The following is a 10,007-nucleotide window of genomic DNA, read 5'->3' on the forward strand; positions in this document are numbered from 1 at the left end:
TTTCAGGTAGGAAATATTATTCTCAATCTCAAAATATCAAGAAGTATTTATAATGCCAAGTTGGCTCATTTGAGAACAATGCGTGAAAACAAAAAAAAAACAAGACGGAGTTGTCTCCAACGTACACGGAAGCATGTTGCGGCCACACGTTAAACTTTGGTAAGCCTCTCCCGGACAGATGTTTTGTTTTTGTTTGTTTGTTTTTTTAAATATGCATTGTTCTCAAATGAGTCCAATCCGTAATTTAAAAAAAAAAAAAGAAAATAAACCGTCTGTCGCAGTCAGGTTCACGTAGAATAACGTGTGGCTGCAACAAGCTTCCGTGTACGGGGGCTGAAGCCTATCCCAGCAGTTTATTTTATTTTTTTAAATACACATTAGACTCATTTGAGAACAATGCATATTTAAAAAAAAAAAAAGTCTGTCACAGAGAGGTTTACCGAAGTTTAACATGTGGCCGCAACACGCTTCTGTGTACGGAGGAGCTGACTCGCTGTCCTCTTTTTTTTTTTCCAATCATTGTTAATGAATAAGAGTTTCTGTAAAACCAGGGGTAATTTTTTTAAAGATTAGTATTTGTATTTAATACAAGCTGAAAAGATCGATGGATTTCAGCAAAGGTTAACATGTAGTCGAATAGACTTCCACGTTAATGAGCCGTTTCCCTGTTGGGAACAGATCCAGCAGCGATGTATTTGTATGCGTCCAGACTTTTATATCCTTTCAAACTTTTCCATGTAAATCTCGACGACTTACTCACCAGATCCATGTGTATATCCAGTTGTCCAAGACAAGCGGAAGTAGGTTAACATTCCAATTTCTTATCGGCGAAAACCGACTTTATTTATTCACCGGCATTAAATATGGGTCATCTATGCCAAGTGTCTCATTTTTCCACATACTTTTGTTTATTATCACCTTCAAAAAATTTTATCGATATCGGGCAAAACTCTGGGCATCGTGCTATAAGACATATTTTTGTTTTGTTGTGATTTTGGTGACGTAGGTGCCCAAGTTCTCTAGTGGGTAACTTTCTCAGATGCCCCCTTTGCAAGTGGACTATAATGGTGGAAATTACAAATAACTTTCTGTTCTGACCCAACCTCAAGCGACATGGAAAAAAAATTGAAATAAATTGAATATACAGTATAGTTGAATAATCAGTTCAACTTTGTAAACGGTGAATTCCCCTTTTACTTCACCCCAATGTTTTGTAGCAATATTTATATATATTTTTCATAATCCTTCCTATTTGCTGGAGGCATGTTGGATGACTGGTTACCACATTTGCCTCACACTTATGAGCTCCCGGGTTCTAATCCAGGCTCGCCTGTGAGGAGTTTACATGTTATCCCCATACCTGGATGGTTTTCTCTGGTACTCCGGTTTCCTCAAACGCCCCAAAAAATACATGGTAAGTTGATTGAAGACTCTTAATTACCTGTAGTTGTGAATGTGAGAGGAATAGGTTGCCTGTTTATATGTGCCCTGGGATTGGCTGGCAACAGAAATAAGGTGTATGCCCCCTCTTTCCCTTTGTCAGGTAGGAAAGGCTTCAGCTCACCCGTGATCCTAGTGAGGATAAGCAGGAAGGGAAATTAATTAATGTGCTATTTGCATGGAACCATTTTTGTTGTTTTTAAATCTATGACCAAACTACTTTCTTAAAGTAATTAACCAATGATTCTACTTTTTGGAGAGCACCCCCCCCCACCCCCATGCGACTGTCATGAAATGGATGACTTTTGGTATATTATTAATGAAAACCCCACAGCCAATATGGTCCCATGGGTTTTTTCACCACAAAACATGATTTTGACTTTTACAGCTTTTTGGAACTCCCGCTATGAAAATCCTCTCAGGGATTTGTTTTTGAGAAGAAGCAGGAAGTGACGTACAGGGCAGAGGCGCTCCCTAGTGGACTCGTTTGTTTCCATTAGTTTTACCTCCGGTAAGGTAGCTCGTTGTTCTTTCATGTTAGCCAAATGCCGGCTCATTGCAAGTTTGCAAGAGACCCAGTTCGTTGTGAAAAATGGATTGCACGGGTGCAGATGACGAGAGCTTCGTTGGTTCCAAATAACAGGTAGGCAGTAATGCGCAGCGGGTCGACGGTGTTCAACAAGTACTCCAGCGGCTTTGAACATACCCCTAAAAGCAGCACGACTTGGCTCCATTATATGCTACCACGGCACAGAAAATCAGCCACACCGGCTGAGGGGCCGCGTTCGGTGGTCACTGTTCCGCGAAGGCTGCGTGTCGGGCTTTGGGGACATGGGTGGCTCTGAAGAACCTAGCTGAGAATGCGTCTCTCAGCCGCATGTGCGCATAAAGTGCCCCGGCTCAACTGTGTTGCTCAGTACTGCGGCGTCTGTGAACACCCACCTAAAGCAGGACGGCTCGGCTCCGATGAGCTGCGATGGCTCATCTCTGCCGTGGATCGGACGGGGATGCGGTTTGGCCGTGATCGGATAGCATCTGAATATGGTTCGAAACATTAGTGTAATATTGCCCCGAAGGCTCGAAACAATAATGTAATATTGCCCCGGTAACTTTACTCGTTTGTGTGGTGTTCTCCTTTTCGAAAAGAGCTTCCGTGTCAGACGGGGCGCGTTTGTCTCCCATAGTAAAGGTGCACCGCGTGTTTTCATTTGCGAACGTCTGGGTGACGTCACGGACGGAGGACGCAGCCAATATGGCGACCACTTGGATATCGTAGAATAACACTTCTGCAACTTTGCGCATGGATGACGCGCTCTCCGCTCACATTTATTTTTTTTAAATAGACATTGAAGTGAATAATGTTATATGTATTTTTCATTACAATAGCTATTTTAGAATGTTAATAGGGATGACACCTGGGCTTTAATTCAGCCCTATGGATGCATAAACCAGTACAATCTATAGGCCGGTCCCAAGCCCAGATAAATGAAGAGTGTTTAGTCAGGAAGGGCATCTGTCTTAAAACTTTGCTAAACAAATATGAGCATTCATCTAAATGATCTCATACTGGGCCGGCTGTGGCCCGGGTAAACAACGTCCGCCCCCGGCACCGTTAACCTGCAGGGCATCAGTGGAAATTCAGTTACTCAGAGGGGGAAAGTGGATGCTTCAGCAGAGAGTGAAGGGGAAAGCACACAGCCTACAACTGAGTGTGGGGGCTTGAATGTTGGGACTCTGAGAGGAAAAGGTCAGGAGTTGGTTGACATGATGATTAGGAGAAAGGTTGATATATTGTGCATCCATGGGACCAGGTGGAAAGGCAGTCAGGCTAGACGTTAAGGTGCAGGGTTTGAATTATTTTATCATGGAGTAGATGGGAAGAGAAATTGAGTAGGCGTATGTTAAAGGAAGAGATGGCTAAGATTGTCTTGGAGGTGAAAAGAGTATCCGATCGAGCGATGAGGCTGAAACTTGAAATTGAGGGTTTTATGGCTAAAGTGCAGAGGGGTTGCGTCGGGAAGGGAATTCGGTGTAAAACTGTGCCAAACAAATATGCGTTCATCTGAAATGACACGCTGTGGCGACCCTTAACGGGACAAGCGGAAAGGAAAAGAAGAAGATGGATAATGTGATTAGCAGCTATGCCCTACAAGTAGGATGTGACCTCGAGGTGAAAGAGAAATACAGGAAGGAACTAAATGAAGTAGTTCTGAGCATCTGAGACACAGAAAGATATGTGATTGGTGCAGATTGTAATGGGCATGTTGGTGAAGGAAACAGGGTTGATTATACACCAGATTGGACACCAAATAAGGAGAAAAGTATCTGTACAGGTTGGTTAGACAGAGGGATACAGATAGCAGAGATGTGCAGCAGATTAAGGTAATTAAGGATAGAGATGGAAGTGTGTAGACTGGTGCCAGTACTGTGCTAAATAGATGGAAAGAATACTTTGAAAAGTTGATGAATGAAGAAAATGAGAGAGGAGGAAGAGTGGAAGAAGCATTTGTGAAGGACCAGGAAGTGGCAATGATTCACAAGGGGGACGTTAGAAAGGCACTAAAGAGGATGAAAATAGCAAGACAGTTGGTCCCGATGCCATACCGGTAGAGGTATGGAAGCAATTTGGAGAGGTGGCTGTGGCGTTTTTGACCAACTTATTGGTAGAAGGGTGCTGATGATGGAGTTGTCAGGCAAAAGAGCGGGTGGAAGACAAAAGAGAAGATTGATGGATGTTGTGAGGGAAGACATGAAGGCAGTTGGTGTTAGAGAGGAAGATACACAAGATAGCCTTAAATGGAAAAAGATGACACGCCGTGGCGAAACCTAACTGGACAAGCCGAAAGGATAACAACAAGAAGTACTTAGTAGATTACTTCCAGATTCTATCCACCAACCAACTAACTAAAGGTAGTGCTATTTGCGTGGCACTATTTTTTTTTTTGCTTGTCCATCCATTACTTCCTTAGCAGGCCACTTCCTGGTTGTATCCAGTGGTAGGCTACTCGCTCATACTAAATAACAAACTAAACAAACTAACTAAGCAATTGACTCCGCTAGTGACTAACTAGTAGTTCTACACTACTCCAAACTTTAAAAATGACTATCTCACTGACCGTGTCCCTCCAAAGTGAGCTTTATTCTCTTTTTGTACAGCCAACATTGTTCATACGGCTCATGTATTCGCCGTTATTAGCCGTGTGTGCAAGTGTAGCTAATAGAAAGTCACACATAAGTACTCTCGGTGAAAATAACACTTTGTAGAAAAGTCAGTTAGCCTTGAAAATACACCCTTTTATTAGAAGTGTAGGCAGCCAAAGTAAATTAGGTTTGTTCCAATTCTCCCTTCCTTCCCAAAAATAACCGTCACGGACCATGAGTTCATCTTTTTAATTTTATATGTAGCACTCGTCGTCACTGCCGTCGCTTATTAACACAAGCGTGCCCAGACTACGGATCGTTTCATCACGCTTGTCCGCTAAAGTTATGTTGGCTTTTACGCGCTTTTATTATCAGTGCGTGGCTGACCGTAGGCCGCCGTTAATAAACGGGGCGAAGGGGCAGTTTAACAGTGACACTTCATTAATGGCCTGCGTGTCTGCACACCGCCGGGATAATGTTATTAAACTGATTATTCAAGAACTAGCCATGCTTTGCTGAGTGTTTTACACGCTCGTACGTATCTCCACTCAATATTTAGACTTTTGGTAGCTTAACACTTCGAGGGCATTCGGAGAAAGTCTTAAAGACGTTGTATGTCTTAAGTGACCCGTGGAAGGCAGCTATACGGTCCAGGGGGGGAGTGGGGGGGGGGGGGGGGGCTTCAACTGCGGAGCGGTAGAAAAGAGGGATTTCATGCAATGCCGCGCTTATGAAGCGTGGCACACTGCGACCTTTTCACCGAAATAGTACCCTGTGGATGAACCGGTGGACAAGAGCTTGAGGCAACAATGTATGTATGCATAGGACTAGAAACAACTTTTTGCCGTTGTATACTGTGAAAGTTCATAAGCAGAGTGAATCAGTGCAGCATTTACTTAAAACAATTTCAATGCACTAAGTTCGCTTGGGTTAGGTTTACATACCCCAAAAATTTGAATTCCATTTTCACAAAAACAGCTCAGACTGCTCTACAAGGGACCTTGTGCCACACAAAGTTCTTAAATGCAGTTACGAGTATGTTTACAACCGTGAAGAGCCTTATTATTGTAATTGTCTTTCCTTCTAGAAAAATTACTACTTTTGTTCTCTTATCATACAATACTAATTCTACTCCAAAGATTTTGACTTTGTTCCTTTCGTTATGTTTTTTTTTTTTTTTTCACTTTAAACATTCAAATGTGTATTTAAAAATATAATTTTTTTTTTGGTCATGTAACCCTGTGGGCCAAAAACCATTTGTGCCCTAGAGCCAATATAAGAAAAGGCATATTTTGTGCAACTTGGGAGAGACTCTTGGCAGGAACATGAAACCTGCCAGACACTCCCAAACTACGGTGGCCTGTAAGTTTTAAAGTGTTTCACAATTTGTTGTATTGTTTTGCACTTCCAGGGCCACCGTACAAAACAGCCTGTATATAACACGTCAAATGACTTTAAGAAAAATGCTTTTTTTCACACAGAATAATCATTTAAACATTTAAAATGTGTATTTTGCACATACTGTGAAAATATTTGAATACACCCAAAATCATATAATGATATCGATGATTCATATCACAGTGGTATTGAAAATACTGTGATTGGCCTGGCTGCCTTTCACTCGAAGTCACCTGGGATAAGCTTCAGCACACTTGCGACCCTAATAAGGTTACGCAGCATTTTTAAAAAAGATGGAAATATTGGCGGCACGCTGTTGCAGCTAGTAAAGCGTTGGCCACACAGTTCTGAGGACCCGGGTTCAATCCCGGGCCCGCCTGCGTGGAGTTTGCATGTTCTTCCCGTGCCTGCGTGGGTTTTCTCCGGGCACTCTGGTTTCCTCCCACATCCCAAAAACATTAATTGGACACTCTAAATTGTCCCTCGGTGTGATTTTGAATGCGATTGTTGTCTGTCTCCATGTGCCCTGCGATTGATTGGCAACCAGTTCAGGGTGTACCCCGCCTCCTGCCTGTTGACAGCTGGGATAGGCTCCAGCACTCCCCGTGACCCTCGTGAGGATAAACGGCAAAGAAAATAGATGGATGGATAGAAATATTCTATGCATTTGCCCTTAAAAGGCGGAGCCCAGTGGGTTGTCGTACGGAATCGCCACGTGAGTTTCTGGTTGTGAGCTGTAGCCGACAGCTGCATAGACACTGAGTTTGTTGATGCATGTCAGTGTGCTTTTTCCGTCGTGCAATAAATGGCTGCAGATTGCATCGCTTTCATTTCCCCTATGCCAGGAAATAACAGAAAGTAAACCCCAATAAAAACGATTGCTTAAAAGAATAGAACACGATACAGCAGGGTCATGAATCATGACCTAGCAGGGAGTACAGTAGAGCCGTGATTCCCAGTCCTACTAGTGGAACAAGGTTTCTCTCTAGTGGTCCACAAAAACACCACCGCCTAAGTACGGTTCACTTTAGAAGTTCAACAATGAATCGGTTAATCGACAACTATTTTGATATTGGATTAATCAGTTAGGCCTACTATTTGAGATGATACTTTGAGAGTAAAGTATATTTTTAGGTGCTAGTAGGTGTAAAAAGTTTGAAAACTGCTGTGTTGCAGACAACTCCATTAAATAAGAGCAAAGAAGAGCAGCACCAAAGCGTTTCCTTGATGGATGTTCACTCTTTCCCAAATGAAACAATCCATCTGGTATGACGAGTGAGATGACATCATAGATGGTTTCTGGGCCCCTGCCTAAGTGGCCCTCTTTCCAAGCCATTCCGCCGAATCGAACCCCATCAGGAGACTTGGGGCTCGTGTGACGGCACGCTGGCGCTGCCAAAGCTGCTGCGGTCACGGTCACTTTGTTTTGTATGTGTACTCCGCATATGTTGTGTCAAACGGCTGGGAATGAAGGAGAGGAGTTTAACGCAGAGAAGCAGGTGTTTGCTACTCATTACTCTCTGACAATGACCCATCTGCTGCGGGTGGGGAGGATTTTCAGAGTTGGGGGGCACGGGGGGAGGACTCCCTGACAAAAACGGAGCAAACACTTGGAGCGAGCCTGACAAGGAGGAAAAGCATGATTTTGTTTTTGTGTTACTCTTCCTGATGGAGTGACAATAACACATTTCCCTTGAGGGGTCGACTTCAAGTTCAAGTGTCATCCTTATCAATATTCTAAAATAGATATTAAAATGAAAAATACACATAACATTCTTCACTTCAATGTCCATATGAAAAAAATAAATATGAGCGGAGAGCGCGTCATCCATGCGCAAAGTTGCGGAAGTCTCTTTCGACATCCAAGTGGTCGCCATATTGGCTGCATTTACTGTCCGTGACGTCACCCCGGGCATTCGCCATTGAAAACATGCTGTGGCCCCTACTATGGCACACGCCCCTTCGCACACGGACGCTCTTTTCAAAGAAGACAACATCTCAGAATTGAGTGAAGTGTCTGGGGCAATATTACCCTATTGTTTCGAGCCATATTTAGATGATATGCGGCTGACTTCTAACTAACAGCAAACTCCCAGACAGTATGTATGAGCCATCCCGGCCAAAGGTGTGCTCGTCTGCGAGGCACGACGCTGAAGCCTTCGCCGGCGAGCCTGACGCAGAAGCCACCCGACATCCACATCGACACATTTAGCGCCCCTGTCACACGTACGCGGATCCTTTGTTACATTATGAGAGATGGATTACCTGGTCCCCCCCCCAAAGTATTATTTTTTTCCGGAGCTGTATACACACCTACCTCCCATTTGGAACCCACAAAGCTCTTGTCCTTTGCACCGTGCAATCCATTTTTCACGACGAACTGGGTCTCTTGCAAACTTATGAACGGTAAATCCATCCTCCTGAGTGTTCGAGCAATATCCAGCAATGCAACGAGCCGGCATTTTGGCTAAGGAACAACGGGCTGTCTTCCAGCAGGTAAAACTAATAGAAAGAAACGAGTCCGCTTTAGCGCACTACTGCCTCCAACGTCACTTCCTGCTTCTTTTCGAAAACAAATCCCTCAAGAGGATTTTCATGGCGGGAGTTACAAAAAGCCATATACGTCAAAATCATGTTTTGTGGTGAAAAAACAGATGGGTCCATACCGGCTGCTGTTTTTTCATTAATTACATACTAAAAATCATCCATTTCATGACACTTGATCTTTAAGGACCAATATGAGTGACAATCGAGGGCAGCTCGTAAGAAAAACTATATATAAATATATTGTATAACATTAAATCGAAGAAGGAATCAGGATGTGAATCATGATGAATTTATTGCATCTCCAGGTGTGAATCGTGCACACAAAAATGAAAAGTTTCACAACTAATGTAATACAGTATGTTGCCTAATAGCAGGAGTTTCTCAGCGAATACGAAGACGTCTATGGCCTTTTGTTTGTTAGCATTGAGCTAAAAGACTTTAGGCAAAGTTGCGCAGTTGTTTTAACATGTCAGCTGAATGAGATATTTGGCAAAACTCAAGTTGGGTCACTAGTATCCCAAGGCACCAGCATATAGTTTTGCCCAGCAATATCTCCACTCATAGTTCAGCCATCGCTTTACAGTTATTACATCAGCCCTCATGTATTGCTGTCATGGTCTGTGTTTTGGTTTGGATTATGTTTGAATTTGTTTCACGTTTTCTGCTCCCCATGTTGTTCATGTCTCGTGTGCTCATTTGGTAATTTCGTCCACCTGTTCTGGTCAACCCACTACCTTGTGTCGACCAATCAGCTCCTTCCAGCCCTTCCTGTCTTGTCCAGGTGTGCCTCATCGTTTTGTCAATGTGTTTGTATTTAGTTCCCTGTTTTGGTTCATTGTCTTTATCGGCTGTCGTAGTTGTCAGTATTGTTCCTCAGTTATTTCATAGTCAGGTCTTGGTTCCCGTTTTAGGTTTATTCAAGTCTTAACTGACTTACTCGATCTGTTCAGTCCCATTGTTTTGTTCGCTTTTATCACGATTCTTGTCTTCTTTGTTTTGGAGTTCAATATTTTAGAGTTGCCTGCTTTGCCTCCCTGCTTGCCTGTACTTGGATCCTCCACGTTTCGCTTTGCCTTCTAAAAAAAACAACTCATAAAGCAACAAAAAAAAGACAATCACTGCCCATTTGTGCAAGCTTTGCATCTCCAAAAATGGCATCTTTGCTCATCCATCCCTGTTGTTTTGTCAGACAACAAAGCCCTTTTCAACACTTTTGATTGGTCATTCATTTGGAAACATCACAGAACCATCTGGGGAATGACCACTGGCTTACCAGAGCTAACAGCATACCCAGACACTTAAACACAGACTCCTCCATGTCCGTTATTTGCGTCACTTAATTTTTTGGGACTTTCCAAATTTTTTTCTTTATTTTATGTATTTTTGCTTGTGTCGCTATGTGGTCGCACGGTGCGCAACTGGTTAGCAGATCTACCTCACAGTTCTGAGGACCCAGGTTTAAATCCAGCCTTGCCTGTGTG

This window comes from Syngnathoides biaculeatus, chromosome 5 (assembly GCF_019802595.1).
Source record: "Syngnathoides biaculeatus isolate LvHL_M chromosome 5, ASM1980259v1, whole genome shotgun sequence".
Classification (NCBI taxonomy): domain Eukaryota; kingdom Metazoa; phylum Chordata; class Actinopteri; order Syngnathiformes; family Syngnathidae; genus Syngnathoides; species Syngnathoides biaculeatus.